This window comes from Panulirus ornatus, chromosome 20, assembly GCF_036320965.1.
Source record: "Panulirus ornatus isolate Po-2019 chromosome 20, ASM3632096v1, whole genome shotgun sequence".
Classification (NCBI taxonomy): domain Eukaryota; kingdom Metazoa; phylum Arthropoda; class Malacostraca; order Decapoda; family Palinuridae; genus Panulirus; species Panulirus ornatus.
In genome coordinates this window covers 70,136,970-70,161,969 of record NC_092243.1, presented here as the reverse complement: position 1 = coordinate 70,161,969, position 25,000 = coordinate 70,136,970, and the positions used below count along the sequence as shown (strand labels likewise).

Sequence of the window (25,000 nt, the reverse complement as noted above, 5' to 3'; positions counted from 1 at the left end):
AAAGAAACAATTATCAAAATGACCCATCCTTGAGTAGCCAACGATCACACAGTAATGATGTGACGATGCAGCAGCTTGCCTAGTATTGCGTGGTCTAGCTAGTGGTGGGGGGCACACAAGCAGCCAGCTCTCGGGAGCAAAAACCAGAGTAATACCTATAGAAGAGGGAAAGTGAACCAACATTGCGGCGTGGAACAAGGGGGTCAAGTTTGGAAGTTAACCTAGGACAGTTTATAAGTCGGACCGCTTTCGACTCAACTCTGTCTAGTAAGGATGCAGAGCTAGAACCACCCCAGATGTGCGAGCAGTACTCCATATAAGGACGAATCAATCCTTTGTACAAACGGAACAACTGTGCAGAAGAAAAGAAGTATCGACATCCAAATAGGACTCCCGTCTTTTTTTTAGAGGCAGACTTAACTATTTTCCTGATGTGAGGTTTCCAAGAAAGAGTGGATGTTACATAAATACAAAGTATATTCATTCATTGAGTCAAGAGGTGGAATCACAGAACCGTTAAAGGTGAGACGAGAGTTGTGAGGAGTTTTCGACAGAGAGATGGGTAGAAACCGGGTCTTGGAGGCATCAGACCCACTAAGATATCTTGTCCAAGCCTGAGTTTATTGAGGAAGCTGTTTCAAAACGAGATGCAGATCGAGTGAGAGAAGAAGGAGCAGAACTGAAGTATGTGGATGAATGAAGTGTTGACTCGTCAGCGTATGAGTGCATCTGGTTATCTATGGAAGAAAGGAAATCATTCATAGAAAGGAGAAAAAATGTAGGAGAAAGGACTAGGAGACAGGACAGAACCTTGAGGGACACCGGTGTTCATGGAAAGAGAAAGGAGGGGGAGGGTAGGAGGAGGAAGCTGATCCATCAACAACCACAGAGATAGATCGGCCAGAGAGGAAGCTAGATATGAAGGAGCAAAGTGAGGGAGGCGAAACTGTAAGCTTAAAAGCGTGCAGAGATCTATGTAAGGGTAAGAGAACCCCCGAGATGAACGTAATGAATACGTACGGTCAGGTAAGGTTTCAGACCCCAGCTGTGGAGGTAGAAGACCACCAAACAAACCATCATACGGTAAATGTAAGGCAAGGTAAGGTCCTAAGACCCAGGCTGTGGGAGGTAGAAGACCTTTGAAATCGACGTAAATCATACGTGAGGTAAGGTAGAATAACACTGGCACTGCTTTACTATAATTTTATCTTTTAAGGACTGGTCGAGTTGGCGTAATAAACTTTGAAATATTCGCGAGAGTTAAAAAAAAAAAAAAAAAAAAAAAGTGTGGGGGAGAGGGTGTGTCTTTCGAGGGTGACCTGGAGGGGGGGAGGTTGTTCAGACGCCCGTCTGTTTTGGGAAGCATGAACATAGAGAGGTCCGCACCCCTAGCGTGTGCCAGGCGTCAACGCGTCTGGGAACATGGACGGGGAGGTGGTCGTCGCACCTTGCAGCGTCTCACTTCGCCGTGACGGTGCTGGTGGTGACGACGCACTGGTGGTGGTGCTGCTGCTGCCGAAGAAGACGGGACGAAGCAACACGGTGCTGTCGTAATTAAGATGACGCGATAAAGTTATTGCAGCCGGTAATGATTCAAATGACTTCGTTTGCCAATCATCTGGGCCTATTATAATAGCAAACAGGCAGTGACGGAGAACAGTGATGATGATGATAAGGTTCGGCTCCCGGAAATAATGGCAGTGACCGAGGAAGGAGGGAGAGAGAGAGAGAGAGAGAGAGAGAGAGAGAGAGAGAGAGAGAGAGAGAGAGAGAGAGAGAGAGAGAGCCCAGTAGTACTACCTGCACTGAAAATATATGTATATATATATATATATATATATATATATATATATATATATATATATATATATATACATATAAATGGTTCGGCCTTGAGCGTGGCAGTCTTTCCAAGGGACGAGAGAGCTTTCTCCAACTGGCCTGCGGCCAACCCATCTTCCCTCCCTCCGTCTTGCCCTTCCCTCCCCTCACCATCTGACCGAGAGAACACTTAAAAAGTGCCTCTCCTCCTTCGCTCTTCCCTTCCATAAAGCCTTTGCCCCTCACCCATCCAACTCATACTTCCTTCCTGGTGTGGCCATCCCTTCCATACACCCTTCCTGTAATGGGTACCCTTTCCATACACCCTTCATGGGAATGGTTACCCTTCCCATTGGGTGCCCTTTCCATACACCCTTCATGGGAATGGTTACCCCTTCCCATTCACCCTTCCCGTTATGGGCACAGCTCCCATATACCACCCTTACTGTACTTTAGCACCCCCTTCTTACACACCCTTCAGGTGATGGGCACCCCTTCCTGTAACAGCTCCCCACCCTCACCCACCCACCTTTTAAAAACACCCTTCCAGTAACTGACACGCGTTTCACAGTACCCTTCCCTTCTGTTCTTTCCATCCCATTTTCGTCATCTATCCGCCCCTCCCTTCACCCTACCCCGCTCTACCCACATCCTAAAACCTAACCCATCTTCTACCAACCTCATTCTCCCTGCGGTGGGGAGGAGGAGGAGGAGAGAAGAAGTAACACCGAATCGCATATGAAAACAGTCGACCCCATTCATATGATGTCCCACCCACCACCAGGACCCACAGCTGGACCCGGTACGTTCACAAACTGGACCCCGAGGCTCGAGGCTGGACCAGAGGAGGAGGAGAAGGCCACCCCACCCCTCTCTCTCTCTCTCTCTCTCTCTCTCTCTCTCTCTCTCTCTCTCTCTCTCTCTCTCTCCTACACCCCCCGAAAAAGAAAGAAAAAAGAAATGAAACTTTCCATCCAAGAAATAGTCCCGCCACCATCTAAGACGCCTCGTGAGAGAAGAAAAAAAAATATATTGGAAAAAAAAAATTAAGAAAAAATAGGGGAAAAAAAAAATCAGGCAGTCTCATTTGCATACCCGAGGCCGGGGCTCGGGTGCAGACCGTGCCATGCCACACGGGGCTCCCCAGCCCAGCCCGCCGGGGTCACCAGGCAAGTGTGGGGGTAAAATGTCAAGTCCAACAACAGGTCAGCCGAATGCATCTGACCTGATACGACAGGTCAGGGTTTACAGTGGTATACAGTAGATCTAGCACGAGGGGGTCAGGGTTTACAGTGGTATACAGTAGACCTAGCACGAGGGAGGGTTCAAGGTTTACAGTAGTATACAGTAGATCTGGCACGAGGGGTCAGGGTTTACAGTGGTATACAGTATATTTAGCACGAGGGGGGGTTCAAGGTTTACAGTGGTATACAGTAGATCCAGCACGAGGGGGTCAGGGTTTGCAGTGGTATACAGTAGATCTAGCACGAGGGGGGGAGTCAGGGTTTACAGTGGTATACAGTAGATCTGGCACGAGGTCAGGGTTTACACTGGTATACAGTAGATCCAGCACGAGGTGGGGGTGGTCCGGGTTTACACTGGTATACAGTAGATCTGGCACGAGGTGGGGGTGGTCCGGGTTTACACTGGTATACAGTAGATCCAGCACGAGGTGGGGGTGGTCCGGGTTTACACTGGTATACAGTAGATCCAGCACGAGGTGGGGGTCAGGGTTTACAGTGGTATACAGTAGATCCAGCACGAGGGGTCAGGATTTACAGTAGTATACAGTAGATCTTACACGAGGGGAGGTTAAGGTTTACAGTAGTATACAGTAGATCTAGCACGAGGGGTCAGAGTTACACTGGTATACAGTAGACGTGGCACGAGGGGTCAGGGTTTACCGTAGTATACAGTACCGGCCCTGACCGGGAGGTCAAAGTTGTCTACCGTGGTATACAGTAGACCTGACCCGAGGGGTCGAGGTTTACCGCGGTATACAGTAAACCTGACCCTAGAGGTCGGCGGTATACAGTAAACCTGATCCCAGAGGTCGTTTACCACGGTTTACAGTAAAGCTGACCCCAGAGGTCAAGGTTTACCTCGGTATCCAGTTACCCTAACCCCAGAGGTCAAGGTTTACCTCGGTATCCAGTTACCCTAACCCCAGAGGTCAAGGTTTACCACGGTATCCAGTTACCCTAACCCCAGAGGTCAAGGTTTACCACGGTATCCAGTTACCCTAACCCCAGAGGTCAAGGTTTACCTCGGTATCCAGTTACCCTAACCCCAGAGGTCAAGGTTTACCGCGGTATACAGTAAACCTGATATATTCACCAAAGAGAACAAATATTTAACAATATTTTCCCTTCAGCTCTACAATATCTCTGGGAAAATAAAAGTTTTACGGAGGTAACCCGCTTTATGTGCCAAGGGGGCAAAAAAAAAAATACATATATATATATTTATACATATAAAAAAAAATTGTGAACGGTTGAGGCGAGAAGCAAAGTTTCAAACTCGTCAGAGGCAAAAATTATAATTTCATGAATTCCCTGATAATACGAGTAAGGAATATATTCAAATCATATGCAACACTTTAGTCCAGTCCCTCTAAATATTATTTGCAGAATCTGTATTAAAATGCAAACTTCCAGGGAGGTGAGCGCAATGGTATAAAGTTAGCGAACTTGTGTGGGGTCTAACAGCCCAGGGTTGTCCCTGGGGAACACCGCTACGTCAACCAGGCCCCGCTGACCCTGGCAACACTGGAGGTCCAGGTACAGTAGCCGCGCTGACTCTGGCAACACTGATGTTACATGCTGGAGGTCCAGGTACAGTAGCAGCTGACCCTGGCAACACTGATGTTACATGCTGGAGGTCCAGGTACAGTAGCAGCTGACCCTGGCAACACTGCTTCTCCAAGATAAGGCTACGGGACAGCCAACAGTGAGAGCATAGGTGGAAGGTCAAAGGTCAGCATTCGACAAGGTCAGAGGTCAGCCGGCACTCGACGAGGTCAGCCAGCACTCGACAAGGTCAGAGGTCAGCATTCGACAAGGTCAGAGGTCAGCCGACACTCGACGAGGTTAGAGGTCAGTCAGCACTCGACAAGGTCAGAGGTCAGCCGACACTCGACGAGGTCAGAGGTCAGCCAGCACTCGACGAGGTCAGAGGTCAGCCAACACTCGACAAGGTCAGAGGTCAGTCAGCACTCGACAAGGTCAGACGTCAGTCAGCACTCGACAAGGTCAGAGGTCAGCCAGCACTCGACAAGGTCAGAGGTCAGCATTCGACAAGGTCAGAGGTCAGCCGGCACTCGACAAGGTCAGAGGTCAGCCGGCACTCGACAAGGTCAGAGGTCAGCCAGCACTCGACAAGGTTAGAGGTCAGCCGGCACTCGACAAGGTCAGAGGTCAGTCAGCACTCGACAAGGTCAGAGGTCAGTCAGCACTCGACAAGGTCAGAGGTCAGTCAGCACTCGACAAGGTCAGAGGTCAGCCAGCACTCGACAAGGTCAGAGGTCAGCATTCGACAAGGTCAGAGGTCAGCCAGCACTCGACAAGGTCAGAGGTCAGCCAACACGACAAGGTCAGAGGTCAGCCGGCACTCGACAAGGTCAGAGGTCAGCCTTCGACAAGGTCAGAGGTCAGTCAGCACTCGACAAGGTCAGAGGTCAGCATTCGACAAGGTCAGAGGTAAGCCGGAACTCGACAAGGTCAGAGGTCAGCCAGCACTCGACAAGGTCAGAGGTCAGCCTTCGACAAGGTCAGAGGTCAGCCAGCACTCGACAAGGTCAGAGGTCAGCCAGCACTCGACAAGGTCAGAGGTCAGCATTCGACAAGGTCAGAGGTCAGCCAGCACTCGACAAGGTCAGAGGTTAGCCGACACTCGACGAGGTCAGAGGTCAGCCGACACTCGACGAGGTCAGAGGTCAGCCAGCACTCGACAAGGTCAGAGGTAAGCCGGAACTCGACAAGGTCAGAGGTCAGCCAGCACTCGACAAGGTCAGAGGTCAGCCAGCACTCGACAAGGTCAGAGGTAAGCCGGCACTCGACAAGGTCAGAGGTCAGCCAGCACTCGACAAGGTCAACAAGTCGCATTCGACGTCAAGACTTCAGTCAATGTCGACTTCAGAACCACGGGGGTCCAAGGTCTCGGGGAGGAGGGGGAGGGGGGGAGGAGGGGTGTTTCCCCCCTATCAAGGTCAATGATGATGATGATGATGACGTCATCAACCTTGTATTACCTACAAAAAAAAAATTTTAAAAGTATTTTTTCTTTTTTGGAGGCTGGCGAAGGTAAATATTTGTGTGAGGGAGAATATAGGAACTTCTCCACTCTCGGACTGAACACATCCCCTCACCTCCTTTCCTTCCCTCACTCACCCCCCACTACAGTGTTATTAATACTTTCAGCCACTGAAATGAACAGTTTCAGGACCGGAGGGGAGATAACATTCTTTCTCTCTCTCTCTCTCTCTCTCTCTCTCTCTCTCTCTCTCTCTCTCTCTCTCTCTCTCTCTCTCTCTCTCTCTCTCTCTCGTGCTTCGTGGGGTCACCAGCGAGTTTGAACAGTGTTCTTCTACTGTTGACCATATGTTGCCACATCTGCAGGGAAACCACAACGACTCGTACGAGATCCACCTACCATGGTCAACAACACCACCCCCTCCGCCACCTCCTCCTCCACCTAACATGGTCAACACCACCCACTCCCCCTCCACCTCCTCCTCCTCCATCTAACATGGTCAACAACACCCACTCCCCCTCCGCCACCTCCTCCTCCACCTAACATGGTCAACAACACGTCCTCCTCCACCTAACATGGTCAACACCACCACCTCCTCCTCCTCCTCCACCTAACATGGTCAACACCACCCACTCCCCCTCCTCCTCCTCCACCTAACATGGTCAACAACACCACCTCCTCCTCCTCCTCCACCTAACATGGTCAACACCACCCACTCCCCCTCCTCCTCCTCCACCTAACATGGTCAACAACACCACCTCCTCCTCCTCCTCCTCCACCTAACATTGTCAACAACACGTCCTCCTCCACCTAACATGGTCAACAACACCACCTCCTCCTCCTCCTCCTCCATCTAACATGGTCAACAACACGTCCTCCTCCACCTAACATGGTCAACAACACCACCTCCTCCTCCTCCTCCTCCATCTAACATGGTCAACAACACGTCCTCCTCCACCTAACATGGTCAACAACACCACCTCCTCCTCCTCCTCCTCCATCTAACATGGTCAACAACACGTCCTCCTCCACCTAACATGGCCAACACCACCCACTCCCCCTCCTCCTCCTCCTCCTCCACCTAACATGGTCAACACCATCCACTCCCCCTCCTCCTCCTCCTCCACCTAACCTGGTCAACAACACCACCTCCTCCTCCTCCTCCTCCACCTAACATGGTCAACAACACGTCCTCCTCCACCTAACATGGTCAACACCACCCCCTCCCCTTCCTCCTCCTCCACCTAACATGGTCAACAACACGTCCTCCTCCACCTAGCATGGTCAACACCATCCACTCCCCCTCCTCCACCTAACATGGTCAACAACACGTCCTCCTCCACCTAACATGGTCAACACCACCCATTCCCACTCCTCCTCCTCCTAACGTGGTCAACACCACCTACTCCTCGTCCACCACCTAACATGGTCAACCACCAACACCTCCTCCTCCTCCACCTAACATGGTCAACAACACCTCCTCCTCCTCCTCCTCCTCCACCTAACATGGTCAACCACACCCCATCCTCCTCCTCCACCTAACATGGTCAACAACACGTCCTCCTCCACCTAACATGGTCAACCACACCCCATCCTCCTCCTACACCTAACATGGTCAACACCATCTACTCCTCGTCCACCAACTAACATGGTCAACCACCAACACCTCCTCCTCCTCCACCTAACATGGTCAACAACACGTCCTCCTCCACCTAGCATGGTCAACACCATCCACTCCCCCTCCTCCACCTAACATGGTCAACAACACGTCCTTCTCCACCTAACATGGTCAACACCACCCATTCCCACTCCTCCTCCTCCTAACGTGGTCAACACCACCTACTCCTCGTCCACCAACTAACATGGTCAACCACCAACACCTCCTCCTCCTCCACCTAACATGGTCAACAACACCTCCTCCTCCTCCTCCTCCACCTAACATGGTCAACCACCAACACCACCTCCTCCTCCTCCACCTAACATGGTCAACACCACCACCCCCTCCTCCTCCACCAAACAAGGTCAAACCCCTCCTCCTAACAGGGTCAACTCCCCCCCCCCTTTCCTCCACCTCCTCCAGTACACAACTGGGAAATAAATGCCGACCATCAACACATACAGCAGCAATATTTACATTCCGGCAACTGTGGGAAGAGAGACGCGTCGCCTCCAACCCAACACGTTGGTCCAATTTGGCACGAAAGTCGGGCGACTCACCGACCTTATCCGCAAGTTGGGTTAGTATACTCCGTTTTAATCATGAGAGCGAGACAGTGTTATACAACACGCGCGAGAGTCTGCAGGCCTTAAGGTCCGAAGTCCGCGTATTGTCTTGCTTCTGGTCACACGAGTTAGCTGTGTGTCCCTGTTCTTTTCACAGTGTGTGTGTGTGTGTGTGTGAGAGAGAGAGAGAGAGAGAGAGAGAGAGAGAGAGAGAGAGAGAGAGAGAGAGAGAGAGAGAGAGAGAGATTACCATTTGTGCGTTACTGGGAAAGAGTTTTACGCTCGTGTCGCCCCGTCTCTTAACCTTGTATATATGTATCATGTCTTTACTCCCATGTACGTACACACACACACACACACACACACACACACACACAGCTATCCGTTCACTGACCAGCCTAGAGGAGAGGATGAACACCTGGCTTGGGTGTGGGCCAACTAACCGCAGCCAGGATTCGAACTCATGAGGGCCAGACCCCGGGCAGGTCCATGGTGACTCAAGATATCCTACACCAGGCATCCTTGTTGTACACCTGGTGAATATCTGGTAAAGCCTTCTGCGGGTCCTTTACCTGCCCTTTAAGCCCGAACTGAGCCCAGGCTAGTGTTGGGTTGGGTCGTTGGTCGACCAAGCTGTTGGAAGCGGCTGCAGCCTGAGCTCGGGGCCACACACCATAGCCAGCCCCCCACAGCCTGGCTGGTCTGGTACACTTTGTAGGTACTTGTCCAGTGCACTCTTGACCCTCTCCACCGTGCATCCCAGGCTGTTTCTGATGGTATAGATGGCCAGGTGTTGAAGAGTCTTAAGGGACCTCCAGATACATAAGGTGTTCTCTCTCTCTCTCTCTCTCTCTCTCTCTCTCTCTCTCTCTCTCTCTCTCTCTCTCTCTCTCTTTGTGTGCATATCGCACCTTTGGATTTCAAGGGTAGTATTTTACACAGTCGTCCATGTACTACATACACGCACACTACAGACAGACAGGCAGACAGAAGACAGTCAGAAGGACAGACAGATGGCTACGGGGGACCACCTGCCTCAAGATATTACCTCTAAACTGTATATATTTCATCCATTCCAGGATTCTCAAGATGAATGAAGAGGCAGTATGGCCCATCCTATGAAATACATGATGAGGAGAGAGGGGTGGAGGTGATGGAGGTGAGAGGTGGTGGAGGTGATGGGGGAGAGGTGGTGGTGGTGACAAGTGAGACAGAGGTGGTCATTGGAGGGGAAGGGGAGGAAGGAAGGGGGAGGGGAAAGAGTAATGGCGGTGCTGGGCATCAGTAGTGATGGAGGACAACAGTAATGGCGATGAGATAGGTTGGGACCAGAGGGATGGAGGGATGGAGGAAGGGGAAGGGAGGGAGGGAGGGAGAGGTGGTGGGTTCTCTTGGCCAGAATGAGCCAATCCAGCGGCCAGTCACGGCAGCCACCAGCCAGCCAGCCATCACGACCCGCCATATAAACTCTAATAAAACCTGCTTTTCCAGCCCGATATCCATCCCTCCACCCACACCCCACTCCCTCTTCCCAGGAGAAGGGGAGGCAGGCGGAAGGAGGGAGTGGGTGGCGGGGAGTGGGGAGGTAGGCGCTCAGGGGAGGTGAGCAGGTGGTGGAGGGAGGCCAAGAGGTCTCCTCTCATCTCTCCCACCTCCCCATCCCTTCTTACCCAAGGCTTCGACTCCACTGTCTAACCTTCGCCTCCACAAGAGAGGGATGCTGACGGAGGAATGTGGATGGATGGAGCAGAGTGGAAAGGCCTGTCCTTCTACCTCCTCCTATCTACTCCGCCCTTCTACCATCTACCTCCCCACGGGTTTTCCATCCTCCTTCCACTCCATTCTAAGCTTCGTCTGGCGCGGAGGGCTCTGGAGGGAGTTGTTTCCCCCCTTCCCTCCCATCACCCCCTGGCCGTGATGGGCAGTTCCCTTCCAATCTGTGCCCAGTTCATGTGGCTGTTATGTAACACACACACACACACACACACACACACACACACACACACACACACACACACACCAGAGACGTGTACATTGCGCAAGCCAAACGTGTGTCGCATACATTAGAATATATACGTATACCACTCGCATATCGTGTACTGGCCATAACACAATCTGGAACGACCTCGTCCGACCATTACTATTCCATAAACGGTCCACACACACACAAACACACACACACACACGACCCCATAACACGACGCATTATGTGAGGGTGGGGGGGGAGGTGAGGGGAACCCCACAGGGGGTGTAAGTGAAACGTGGCGGGACCCCAGCGTAGAGTTTAGCCCAGCGGTACGTCAACTTCACCAGCTGACTCTCCGACACGAGGCGCTGGGTCACACGCCAGCTGGCCCAGCGAGGGCGAGGGTGGCGGACAGGACGAAAAACCAACCCATGACTTCAGGGCCAGGCGTAAATCACCCTTGACCTCCGTCTTATACCCAGAGAGGACGTGTCTGATGACCTCCCTTGAAGGGCAGATGTGTGACCTGACCTTTCCACTCTACGACCAAGCCTACGAGTGACGTAGTAAAGTGAGCCACCAGTTGTAGGCAACCCGTTTCCCACAGTATAGTACCAACTCCCGGTGCTAAAGTCCCCCCTCCCTCACCCTTCCTCCCGGCTCCCTCCTCCTACCACAACCACAACCACCAACCAACCCAGGCCAGCCCAGGCCTGCGCCTCCTCTCCCTCCTCCTCTCTCCTCCTCCTCCCACCACAACTGGACAATGAACGTAAAATCTTTTCTTCAAGACTTGAAGATTTGTCACAAACTTGCCTGGAAACATGTCCACAGTTTCCCTCCCTCACCCACCTTCCCTCCCACCCGTCCTCCCTCCTCTTCCATCCTGGCTGCCACCTTACCCCTCCTCCTCCCTCCTCCTCCTCCCCTGACCATCCCTCTACCAGATACCCACCCCCCCACACACACCCCACCCCCACCCCCACACCCCCACCTTACCGATCTGCCCACAACCGTGTCGATACATAACGGTAAATAGGCCTATGGCTGGCTGTGGGGGGAGGGGCGTGTGGGGCCTAAGTGTCACAAGATGTCACATGATTTTCCTTTTAAGACATCCCTCTCCTGCTCGCTCTCTTCAATAACGTATTATGACAACTGGTTCTACGGATTACACGATCTATCTCTCTGTCTGTCTGTCTGTCTCTGTCTATCTATTCGTGTATCTATCTACCTAACTGTCTATCTAACATCCGTTCACTCCCGCAGTACTTGGCGTGGACCAGGTCCGTACAGCCTGGTCTGTCCCATGGTATCAGAACTCGAGTGATGATTTTGGGTACGGAGAGACAGATGCGTAGAGAGAGAGAGATGCGTAGAGAGAGAGATGCGTAGATAGATAGATGCGTAGAGAGACAGATGCGTGGGTTGACAGATGCGTAGAGAGACAGATGCGTAGACAGACAGATGCGTAGGTAGACAGATGCGTAGAGACATGCGTAGACAGATGCGTAGGTAGACATGCGTAAACAGACAGATGCGTAGGTAGACAGGTGTGCAAACGACTCCTGCCCAGTCGACCCATTATAACCTGACTTGTCAAACATGCTTAATCACCCCGCACATGTGTACAAGCGTATATATGTAATATGTCTGTGTATGTGTATATAAATGTATGTATATGTATGTATATGTTGATATGTATATGTATGTATATCTGTGTGCATGGGCAATTACGTATATATATATGTGTGTATAGGAGTGGATGGGCCGTTCGTCGTCTGTTTCCTGGCGCTACCTCGCTGACGCGGGAAACGGCGATCAAGTAGAAATAAATTTGATAAAAAAATCAATAAATAATATAATATAATATATATATATATATATATATATATATATATATATATATATATAGAGAGAGAGAGAGAGAGAGAGAGAGAGAGAGAGAGAGAGAGAGAGAGAGAGAGGGAGGGAAATCATGCCCATTCCAGGAGGAGGAGGAAGAGGAGGAGGAAAATCGTCCTCCTCCTCCTCCTCCTCCTCCTCCTCCTCCCAACCACCATACCTTCCGTCAGACACCCCCAGGTAAATCCCCCTCCCCTCCCCCTCCCCAAACATGCACCATCATGCATATGCATGAACCACATGTTTACCCACAACCAGACCTAACCACGGCGCGCATCAACAACCCCATCCCACATATTCAGCCATTGGCGTGTTTTTACTGTAAACAGAAACACCTGTGGGAGGATGGGGAAGGGAAGGGTGGAGAGGATGAGGGGGGAAAGGGTGGAGAGGAGGGGGGGAAGGTTGGAGAGGAGGGGGGAAGGTGGAGAGGAGGAGGGGGAAGGGTGGAGAGGAGGGAGGAAAGAGTGGAGAGGAGGGGAGGGTAAAAAAAAAAAAAGGGGGAATATCTCGAAATAGAAATACGTACGTTATGATGTGGGGGATTTAGATGTCATGGGGTAACTTTTAAGCGTCATGGGGGTAACTTTTACATGTCATGGGGTAACTTTTAGACGTCATGGGGTAACTTTTAGACGTCATGGGGGTAACTTTTAAACGTCATGGGGTAACTCTTAAACGTCAATGGGGTAACTTTTCTTGGGGTAACTTTCAAACGTCATGGGGGTAACTTTTAAACGTCATAGGGGTAGCTTTAAAACGTCATGGGGTAACTTTTAAACGTCATGGGGGTAACTTCAAAAGGTCATGGGGTAACTTTTAAACGTCATGGGGGTAACTTCAAAACGTCATGGGGTAACTTTTAAACGTCATGGGAATAACTTTTAAACGTCATGGGGGTAACTTTTAAATGTCATAGGGGTAACTTTAAGAAGTCATGGGGGTAACTTTTAGAAGTCATGGGGTAACTTTTAGAAGTCATGGGGTAACTTTTAAACGTCATGGGAGTAACTTTAAAACGTTATGGGGGTAACTTTTAAACGTCATGGGGTAACTTTTAAACGTCATGGGGGTAACTTTTCAACGTCATGGGGGTAAATTTCAAACGTCATGGGGTAACTTCAAAACGTCATGGGGTAACTTTTAGAAGTCATGGGGGTAACTTTTCAACGTCATGGGGGTAACTTTTAAACGTCATGGGGTAACTTTTAAACGTCATGGGGGTAACTTCAAAACGTCATGGGGGTAGCTTTTAGACGTCATGGGAGTAACTTTTAGACGTCATGGGGTAACTTTTAAACGTCATGGGGTAACTTTTAAACGTCATGGGGGTAACTTTTAGACGTCATGGGAATAACTTTTAAACGTCATGGGGGTAACTTTTAAATGTCATGGGGGTAACTTTTAAACGTCATGGGGTAACTTTTAAATGTCATAGGGGTAACTTTTAGAAGTCATGGGGGTAACTTTTAGACGTCATGGGGGTAACTTTTAGACGTCATGGGGGTAACTTTTAAACGTCATGGGACTACCTTTTCAACATCATGGGGGTAACTTTTCAACGGCATGGGGGTAAATTTCAAACGTCATGGTGGTAACTTGAGGCCCGGATGTTTAGAGCGTTCTTTAAATACCACTTCTGAAATCTTTGGATGTCAAGAGAGGTGGTCTTTTTTTTTTAACAAAGTCTTCCATGCCTGTCGTACTAGCAGGATGATATCTTCGAGTGTAAGTTGAGGACCACATCTTCTGCGATCTTCCAGGTAGAGATGATGATATACCTCTCCCGTCTGCGCTCCAGGGAAGATGGCCTCGAGAGATTTCTGCCGTTTTCAGTAATTCAATTCCTTTACCGAAATCATATAGGCCTTGAGAGATCTCTGAACTTCTTCAAATTTAGCAGTTCTGCTTCCCTTGTTGGGTGATGTTTGAGCACAGCAATACCATATACGTGAGAGAATTAGTACCTTGAAAAGTACCAATCCACTGTTTTTTCTTTCCTGTCTAGAAAGTCCGCAGGATCCATCGCATCGTCCTCTTGGAGGAAGCAACCGTTGCTTCCTTGTGGTCACTGAAGATTAAGTCGCGAACCAAATATTACTCCGAGTTCTATCACAGTCTTCATCATTTTCTGATTAGTTTCTTCGCCTTTATCATTGCTATATATATATATATATATATATACATATATATATATATATATATATATATATATATATATATATATATATATACATATATTCCACTTTGCTGTCAATTACATGATCCATAAGTGTCACATTATCACGAACATACACGTGCAACAAACAAGGACGAGTCACTGCGTCGCTTCATGACCCACCATCCACACACAACGCCTCCTCGCCTACCCTGAACTCTACGGTCGTACGCTCTCTTGTTTAAGTAACACCTTCCTGACGATACGACGAGACAGTGAGGACTTCACACCACAAACGTTTTTTTCCTCGGGAGTACAAAGGGTTCTACTGAAGGAGTTATTATCGCGGAGGTTTAAACACCATAGGGATGAAGGGCTAAAAGGTCATGCGGGGTCGTGTTGAGCAAAAAAAAGGGCAGTATTATCTTTGATCAGTGCGTTCAAGAACACACTATAAGTACCGTCACACGACTGAATATCCTATTCATGTCAAGTATTCTTATCTCCCTCTCTAACCCCCCTTCCTTTCCCAGTACTGAAACCCTTCTTCTCCTTCCTCCCCCTCCCCTTCCAAACAACCCCACCTCTCACACACTCGAGCCACACACCGAGTGATGAGGTGCGTAGCCAGGTTTAACCCCATACAAACAAAATCTATTTGCTCGCACCAGACCCCTCCATTCATCTCGGAGATACCTCTCTTCAGAAAGCTTTTTGTACATCTTAACACCTCCAGGAGTAAAGTATATCCTCCTCCTCCCTCCTCCACAACACCCATATCCCAAAGGATGATACAGGACTTCAAAGACGACCAGACACAACCTCAAACACATACGATAAGGGGAGGCAGAGCTAACGAAGATATGCCCACTTGGGCCAAACATCGGCCATGCCCCCCTCAGCGTCAAAGGCTTTCCATCAACCATCCATCCAAACTCCAACTATGAATACCCAAACACAGCAATACAGGCCCGTACAGGAGGCCGCCCTAACCCACCTCGTTGTCTCAGTTCGTACTTAATCATCAACCCAGCACGGTAGCGTCAGCGTGGGAGTTCATCCACAACAGGAATTGCATCCTGGACCCCCTTCTCTCCTTCCTTCCTTCCCTCGTACAGAGAAGAGTTGGTATTCCTTCCTTCCATCTTTCCCCTTCCACTTCGTCCTTAGAAAAAAAATTCTTCCACTCCCAAAAGCCGGGTCAACAAAGACCTATGGAGATCAGATTAACTCGCCCTTTGCCTTCACACACACACACACACACACACACACATCACCTTTTCAAACACCGTGGCTTCGAATGTGTGTGTGTGTGTGTGTGTGTGTGTGTGTGTGTGTGTGTGTGTGTGTGTGTGGGGTGGTGGTATACCACAGCTCGTGTGATGACGGCTATTGAGAAGAGTTTGAGAAAGACACAAGAACTGAAGTATACACAACCCCACAGCGTGGTTTACAGACACAGAACTGGAGTATACACAACCCCACAGCGTGGTTTACAAAGACATAAAAGTGGAGTATACACAACCCCACAGCGTAGTTTAAAAAGATATAAAACTGGAGTGTACACAACCTCACAGCGTAGTATACAAAGACATAGAACTGGAGTATACACAACCCCCAGCGACGTTTACAGACATAGAACCGGAGTATACACAACCTCACAGCGTAGTATACATACGTACAAAGGCTGGTAGATTCAGTGTACAGGAGTAAAGTATAAGTGATCTCGTTGTACTTACATACAGACCGAAGGTTAGACTCTGCTGCCTCGCGACCTGGAATGAAAAACAAAAGCATTAGGGACACGAGAGCCACGTAAATAACAACAGGAAAACCGAATTAGACAAAGTTACATGAAAAGAATATATATATCACATGTGTACTACTGCTACTGTCCCTCCACTTAAACTACGATAATCAAAGTTGACATGGGGGGGAAAGTCATGAAGGCGATCTTAAACTACATCAAAGTTGACATGGGGGGACGAGTCATGCAGGTGATCTTAAAATACGACATTACAGTTTGACATGGGGAGGAAAATCATGCAGGCGATCTTAAACTACATCAAAGTTGACATGGGGGGACGAATCATGCAGGAAATCTTAAACTACGAAATCAAAGTTTGACATGGGGGGACGAATCATGCAGGAAATCTTAAACTACGAAATCAAAGTTTGACGGGAGAGGAGGGGAGGGGGGGACCAAATCATGCACCGGACAGTGCTTGAGGGAGGGGGGGGGGGGGGGGGGGGACAAAGTCATGCACTGGACAGTACTTGAGGGAGCGAGCTACACCGCTCATGCGAGCCTCTCGCTCCAGCCCGGGGTGTACGAGTTGGCGGGCGGGCGGGCGGCGTGGCGTGCCGTACGATGGCAGCGTTGCCGGCCGGTAACAAGCGCTGCCAGCCGTACCTCACATTTCCCGGACGTACACCATTACTCTCGTAAGTCCTTCTCAATCACAACTCGGTCGAGATCAAGGCCAAAAAGAGTTGAGCTATCTGAAACCACTGGCTTGGTATGCCTTTCCAGACTTACTTGGATCAGGCACATTCTACTGGTGCGTGAGCAGCGAGCTCTTGCGTCTGGCAATGATTGATACAAAACGTCTCTTAATTCATTCACGTAAAGCCCTAAACCAGTTTTCGGACGTTTAAACAACAAGTTCCTCCTGTATCTCAAGTGTTCTTGTCCTGTAAAGGCGTTCTTCTTGTACAGTACAAAAGGCGTTCTTTAAAAGGTTCTTCACACTTTTCACTCATATTGACATGGATTTTTCCTCACGAGGAGTTATATAGACACCGTGAACCACCTGGGAGGTGGAGTGGGTGGAGTGGGTGGAGTGGGTGTACTTGATGAGAACCACAGCTTTTGCGAGGGTGATGACCCGCATCCCACCCTTGATCACCCTACATAGAGCAACTACAGACACGAACCTTTGAGACGACCCCCCCTGCAACGCCCATCTAAACCAACGCTCCCAAAGACAAGCCAAAGAAGATAGACAGAGAGAGTCTCTCTCTCTCTCTCTCTCTCTCTCTCTCTCTCTCTCTCTCTCTCTCTCTCTCTCTCTCTCTCTCTCTCCTTGCTTTACATACGAGGGAGGGAAGGAGGAAGGGTGGGAGGGAGGGGGAAGCAGGAACCAGGAGAGGGGGACAGACACATGAAGACGACGGTGGGGGACTGAGGCGGGTCAGGTTGGGATGGGAAGTGGCGGCAGTCCTCGTGTTGCTCCCTGATGCTGTAGATCAGAGATGGGAGGAGTGGAGGAGGAGGAGGAGGAGGAGGAGGAGGAGGAGGAGGAGGAGGAAGAGGGAAGCCGTCCACTGTGTGGAGGATAGTCAGAGGGAGGAGTGGAGGATAGGAAGAGGGAGGAGTGGAGGATAGGGAGAGGGAGGAGTGGAGGATAGGGAGAGGGAAGCTGCTGACCGCCAGGATACTGAGGGAGATGAGGGAATGGCATGAGGAGGTGGGGAGAAGAGGGAGGGGAGGGAAGGCACAACCGTGGAGGATAGGGAGAGGGAGGAGGAGAGAGGAGGAGAGGAGGAGGAGGAGGAGGAGGAGGAGGAGGAGGGAAGCTGAGGGAGATGAGGGAGGAAAGGACGACACGACCGTGGAGGACAGGGAGAGGGGAGCGTGTGTGTGTGTGTGGTGTGTGTGTGTGTGTGTTGTGTGTGTGTGTGGGGACCTGCAGCTGACGTCGTCCGCCTGTGACCTGCAGCTGACGTCGTCCGCCTGTGACCTGCAGCTGACGTCGTCCGCCTGTGACCTGCAGCTGACGTCGTCCGCCTGTGACCTGCAGCTGACGTCGTCCGCCTGTGACCTGCAGCTGACGTCGTCCGCCTGTGACCTGCAGCTGACGTCGTCCGCCTGTGACCTGCAGCTGACGTCGTCCGCCTGTGACCTGCAGCTGACGTCGTCCGCCTGTGACCTGCAGCTGACGTCGTCCGCCTGTGACCTGCAGCTGACGTCGTCCGCCTGTGACCTGCAGCTGACGTCGTCCGCCTGTGACCTGCAGCTGACGTCGTCCGCCTGTGACCTGCAGCTGACGTCGTCCGCCTGTGACCTGCAGCTGACGTCGTCCGCCTGTGACCTGCAGCTGACGTCGTCCGCCTGTGACCTGCAGCTGACGTCGTCCGCCTGTGACCTGCAGCTGACGTCGTCCGCCTGTGACCTGCAGCTGACGTCGTCCGCCTGTGACCTGCAGCTGACGTCGTCCGCCTGTGACCTGCAGCTGACGTCGTCCGCCTGTGACCTGCAGCTGACGTCGTCCGCCTGTGACCTGCAGCTGACGTCGTCCGCCTGTGACCTGCAGCTGACGTCGTCCGCCTGTGACCTGCAGCTGACGTCGTCCGCCTGTGACCTGCAGCTGACGTCGTCCGCCTGTGACCTGCAGCTGACGTCGTCCGCCTGTGACCTGCAGCTGACGTCGTCCGCCTGTGACCTGCAGCTGACGTCGTCCGCCTGTGACCTGCAGCTGACGTCGTCCGCCTGTGACCTGCAGCTGACGTCGTCCGCCTGTGACCTGCAGCTGACGTCGTCCGCCTGTGACCTGCAGCTGACGTCGTCCGCCTGTGACCTGCAGCTGACGTCGTCCGCCTGTGACCTGCAGCTGACGTCGTCCGCCTGTGACCTGCAGCTGACGTCGTCCGCCTGTGACCTGCAGCTGACGTCGTCCGCCTGTGACCTGCAGCTGACGTCGTCCGCCTGTGACCTGCAGCTGACGTCGTCCGCCTGTGACCTGCAGCTGACGTCGTCCGCCTGTGACCTGCAGCTGACGTCGTCCGCCTGTGACCTGCAGCTGACGTCGTCCGCCTGTGACCTGCAGCTGACGTCGTCCGCCTGTGACCTGCAGCTGACGTCGTCCGCCTGTGACCTGCAGCTGACGTCGTCCGCCTGTGACCTGCAGCTGATGTCCTCCACCTGTGACCTGCAGCTGACGTCGTCCGCCTGTGACCTGCAGCTGACGTCGTCCGCCTGTGACCTGCGGCTGACGTCGTCCGCCTGTGACCTGCAGCTGACGTCGTCCGCCTGTGACCTGCAGCTGACGTCGTCCGCCTGTGACCTGCAGCTGACGTCGTCCGCCTGTGACCTGCAGCTGACGTCCTCCGCCTGTGACCTGCAGCTGACGTCGTCCGCCTGTGACCTGCAGCTGACGTCGTCCGCCTGTGACCTGCAGCTGACGTCCTCCGCCTGTGACCTGCAGCTGACGTCGTCCGCCTGTGACCTGCAGCTGACGCCGTCCGCCTGTGACCTGCAGCTGACGTCGTCCGCCTGTGACCTGCAGCTGACGTCGTCCGCCTGTGACCTGCAGCTGACGTCGTCCGCCTGTGACCTGCAGCTGACGTCGTCCGCCTGTGACCTGCAGCTGACGTCGTCCGCCTGTGACCTGCAGCTGACGTCGTCCGCCTGTGACCTGCAGCTGACGTCGTCCGCCTGTGACCTGCAGCTGACGTCGTCCGCCTGTGACCTGCAGCTGACGTCGTCCGCCTGTGACCTGCAGCTGACGTCGTCCGCCTGTGACCTGCAGCTGACGTCGTCCGCCTGTGACCTGCAGCTGACGTCGTCCGCCTGTGACCTGCAGCTGACGTCGTCCGCCTGTGACCTGCAGCTGACGTCGTCCGCCTGTGACCTGCAGCTGACGTCGTCCGCCTGTGACCTGCAGCTGACGTCGTCCGCCTGTGACCTGCAGCTGACGTCGTCCGCCTGTGACCTGCAGCTGACGTCGTCCGCCTGTGACCTGCAGCTGACGTCGTCCGCCTGTGACCTGCAGCTGACGTCGTCCGCCTGTGACCTGCAGCTGACGTCGTCCGCCTGTGACCTGCAGCTGACGTCGTCCGCCTGTGACCTGCAGCTGACGTCGTCCGCCTGTGACCTGCAGCTGACGTCGTCCGCCTGTGACCTGCAGCTGACGTCGTCCGCCTGTGACCTGCAGCTGACGTCGTCCGCCTGTGACCTGCAGCTGACGTCGTCCGCCTGTGACCTGCAGCTGACGTCGTCCGCCTGTGACCTGCAGCTGACGTCGTCCGCCTGTGACCTGCAGCTGACGTCGTCCGCCTGTGACCTGCAGCTGACGTCGTCCGCCTGTGACCTGCAGCTGACGTCGTCCGCCTGTGACCTGCAGCTGACGTCGTCCGCCTGTGACCTGCAGCTGACGTCGTCCGCCTGTGACCTGCAGCTGACGTCGTCCGCCTGTGACCTGCAGCTGACGTCGTCCGCCTGTGACCTGCAGCTGACGTCGTCCGCCTGTGACCTGCAGCTGACGTCGTCCGCCTGTGACCTGCAGCTGACGTCGTCCGCCTGTGACCTGCAGCTGACGTCGTCCGCCTGTGACCTGCAGCTGACGTCGTCCGCCTGTGACCTGCAGCTGACGTCGTCCGCCTGTGACCTGCAGCTGACGTCGTCCGCCTGTGACCTGCAGCTGACGTCGTCCGCCTGTGACCTGCAGCTGACGTCGTCCGCCTGTGACCTGCAGCTGACGTCGTCCGCCTGTGACCTGCAGCTGACGTCGTCCGCCTGTGACCTGCAGCTGACGTCGTCCGCCTGTGACCTGCAGCTGACGTCGTCCGCCTGTGACCTGCAGCTGACGTCGTCCGCCTGTGACCTGCAGCTGACGTCCTCCGCCTGTGACCTGCAGCTGACGTCGTCCGCCTGTGACCTGCAGCTGACGTCCTCCGCCTGTGACCTGCAGCTGACGTCGTCCGCCTTGACCTGCGGCTGACCCTCCCTTTACCTGCAGCTGACCCCCTCCGCCGGACCTGCAGCGACGGTCGTCCCCTTTTGGACCTGCGGCTGACGCCCCCCCCTGTACCTCAGCTGACTCTCCGCCTTGACCTGCAGCTGACGCCCTGCGCCTGTGACCTGCAGCTGAGGCAGATAGCACGTTGCAGCAGGTGTGAGCCAGGAGGCGAGGCAGGCAGGCAGGCCCGCCTATCAGCCACCATCAAATTTCCTGCTTGAAATGGTCACTCCCACCTCCTGTACTACTCCCCTCACCCTCACACAACCCAAATTTCCCCCTCCCTCCCTCCAACTCCTCCCTCCCTCCAACTCCTCCCTCCACTGCAACCCCAGCTGACAGCGGGGAGACAGCTGGCCTCCTGTCATACATCAGGTCAACCTGAGGGGGTTGGGTGGGTCACGTGGGGCAACTGTGTCAGGGAGGGAGGGACCTTGGGGGTCATGTGGGGCAGCCGTATCGGGTCAACCTGACGCAGCTGTCTCAAGGCACGACCTTGGTGTCACGTGGAGCAGCTGTCTCAGGGCAGGACCTTGGGGCCTCATAGGGCAACTGTCTCAGGGCAGGACCTTGGGGTCACGTGGGGCAGCCGTCTCAGGGCAGGACCGTGAGACAGCACACACGACAGGTCCCTCCCTAACCCTGGGTACATACCGTTCTCTCCCACAAAGCCAAACAAACATCACAGCATTATCGGCAGTGACGAAGTCTACGTAGTCAATAAACCACGTCATTAAGTATAAGTAGACTTGTATAAGTATACATCAGAGAGACCTCAGCGCACACCATAGACACTGATCTAAGTGCCTCGAACCAAGCAAACCCTATTTCTTATCTATATCTCATGTTAGGATCTATACACTAGCTGGCCTGTGTTGTGGACGAGGATGGAACAACGAGATCAAACTATTCGACTCACAAACCAGGTTATGTTCACACCCGGGAGACACACGTGTGACATGTTCACACACCAGACTACAGCAGGGCCTGCGTGTATAGCAGATCACACCTGGTACCATCTACCACTGATAAAAAGATAGATAAATGTATCAGTATCTCTTGGCTACCACGATAATGGAGTGGTGCTTATAGCACCAGCAAACACATAAACATTGGGTATCAGGTCCCTGCCTAACCTTACTGCTCCCCTACCTAACCTGCCTTAACCTTATGACTTACCTCCCTTACCTAATCTTCCTCACCCTTATGATTTACCTCCCTGCTCCCTAACTATCCTTCCTTAACCCATACCATTTACCTCTCTGCTCCCTACCTAACCTACCTTATCCTTATGATTACCTCCCTCCTCCCTATCTAACCTTCCTTACCCCTTACCATTTACCTTCCTGTTCCCTACCTAACCTTCCTTACCCTTATGACCTACCTTAACCTCCTGAAGCCCCTTCCCCTATGAGGCCTCCTTGCTTTCCTATCCTCCTCCTCCTACTATGCAGGTGAGCGCCCTCCTCCACGTCGAACATGCCCACTTCTGGCCTGGTACAGTGAGAACCCGGCAGGCCAGCGGCTTCACCAGACCCGAGAGGGACCCACGCTGGGTTCTGGTACCCACACCAGCGTTGTGAAGGCAGTAGAGGGGTTGACTGGGGGGGAGGGGTGTCTTGTATCCCCCTCCCCACTAGGGGCGTTGGAGGGCCCCTAACCTCATCTCTAATGGAACCCCATCAGGCATGACCCCCAACCACCCAACCAGTAATAACAGAACCCCATCAGGCATGACCCCTCCAACCCCAACCAGTAGTAACATATCAACTTCAATTTTCTAATGTATCTTTAATGTTTTTTTTTTGACCTTGGCCACCACTCCCTCCTGCAGCGCTAACCCCACGTCTGGTTATAATCTACAAGGTTAAGCCCAGTCAAACTGGTAGACAACCACCTCTAACCCCCAGTCTACCAGTATTCTATTAATCCCAACCTCTTAATAGGTCAATCCCGACCCATCTATTAATCCCAAACTCTTAATAGGTCAATCCCGAACCATCTATTAATCCCAAACTCTTAATAGGTCAATCCCGAACCATCTATCAATCCCAAACTCTTAATACGTCGATCCTGACCCATCTATTAATCCCACCTCTTAACACGTCGATCCTGACCCATCTATTAATCCCACCTCTTAATAGGTCAATCCCGACCCTAACACTACTAGTAGTCTGCCATTCCCAACCCATCTACCGCCCTCGAGACTAGCCCTACCATTAATCTACCCGTTCTAATCCTTAGCAATCTACCATAATCACGGCTATCCTTACCAATCAATCTACCGTCCACAGCCCCCTACAATCAACCTTCCTTCTGAGTACGTCTACCAGTAATCTACCAGGCCCCTACAATTAAACCCTCCTCCAGACTACCCCTACCAGTAATGTACCAGCCTCCAAACTAACCCTACCAATAATGTACCAGCCTCAGACCCCCTACAATTAACCCTCCTCCAGACTAACCCTACCAGTAATGTACCAGCCTCAGACCCCCTACAATTAACCCTCCTCCAGATTAACCCTACCAGTAATGTACCAGCCTCAGACCCCCTACAATTAACCCTCCTCCAGACTACCCCTACCAGTAATGTACCAGCCTCGGGCCCCTACAATTAACCCTCCTCCAGACTAACCCTACCAGTAATGTACCAGCCTCAGCCCCCTACAATTAACCCTCCTCCAGACTAACCCTACCAGTAGTGATGTAGGACCCCCAGCGGCCAGGGCAGGAAACACATTATCCGCCCCTCAACAACCCTCCACCAAGAGAAACACACACAAGAACAATGAACCAATCTAACTTTGGCAAAAAGTTGAATGAAGATGAGGACTGAACACTTATTATAAGTTGGGCTCAAGTTTTCCTGATAAACTCCACTAAACTCCTTCGTTCCCCCAGTGTTCAGCGAGGGAAGGAGGAAGAGAAGAGAAGAGTTGATGTATATACAACTGGTATACAGCAATACATCATGATGGCCAGGTACTGTATGAAAGCTAATACAAGCGATACAACGAGACAACATGATGGTGGCCAGGTACTGTATGAAAGCTAATACAAGCGATACAACGAGACAGCTCTGTTCTTGACGACATAGCCAGGCAGTGAGACCAACAGGTGTGTGTGTGTGTGTGTGTGTGTGTGTGTGTGTGTGTGTGTGTGTGTGTGTGTGTGTGTGTGTGTGTGTGTGTGTGTGTGTGTTACAGCTTCGACCCTCGAGCACCGCCAGCAATAAGCCATCAACAGTTGTACTATAACCCCCCCCCCCCCCCCGACCTATCTATCTATCAATCTATCTATCTATCTATTGGCTCTACATGTTAGGATGACTGATTGTAGCCATACTAAAATCATCTACAAGGCCAGCCCAATGGGTCATTATGGCACTTTCTCAGCTATCATTTTCTTAATGTAATGTAAGACACAAATGTCAGCGAGGCCAGACCTTTAACTGAATATAAAATCGACTCCATAAAGATGGAGTAAGGAAAGATGCGAAATGTCATAAAGTAATAGTTTTACAGGAGGTGAAATTCCTTCTTGGCTTTCCAAAAGGAGGCAGGAAAGGTTGTAGATGTGTTATAGGGAAGGCAGACAGGTTGTAGATGTAATAGGGAAGGCAGACAGGGTGTAGATGTTACAGGGAAGGCAAGACAGGCTGTAGATGTTATAGGGAAGGCAAGACAGGCTGTAGATGTTATAGGGAAGGCAAGACAGGTTGTAGATGTTATAGGGAAGGCAAGACAGGTTGTAGATGTTATAGGGAAGGCAAGACAGGTTGTAGATGTTATAGGGAAGGCAAGACAGGTTGTAGATGTTATAGGGAAGGCAAGACAGGTTGTAGATGTTATAGGGAAGGCAAGACAGGTTGTAGATGTTATAGGGACGGCAAGACAGGTTGTAGATGTTATAGGGACGACAAGAGGGGGAGGGGGG

The 25,000-nt window shown here is 52.1% G+C and overlaps 1 protein-coding gene across 3 annotated transcripts in view; it reads right to left on the bottom strand.

Annotated features, from left to right (window-relative positions):
• The window catches only part of LOC139756111 (uncharacterized), a 728,320-nt gene that overhangs the window by 89,193 nt on the left and 614,127 nt on the right, over positions 1 to 25,000 (bottom strand). For all 3 annotated transcript variants that reach the window (XM_071675185.1, XM_071675186.1, XM_071675188.1), the window contains one exon: positions 16,064 to 16,099. The gene's annotated coding sequence lies outside the window, so the exon portion shown is untranslated. The remainder of the gene's footprint in view (positions 1 to 16,063; positions 16,100 to 25,000) is intronic.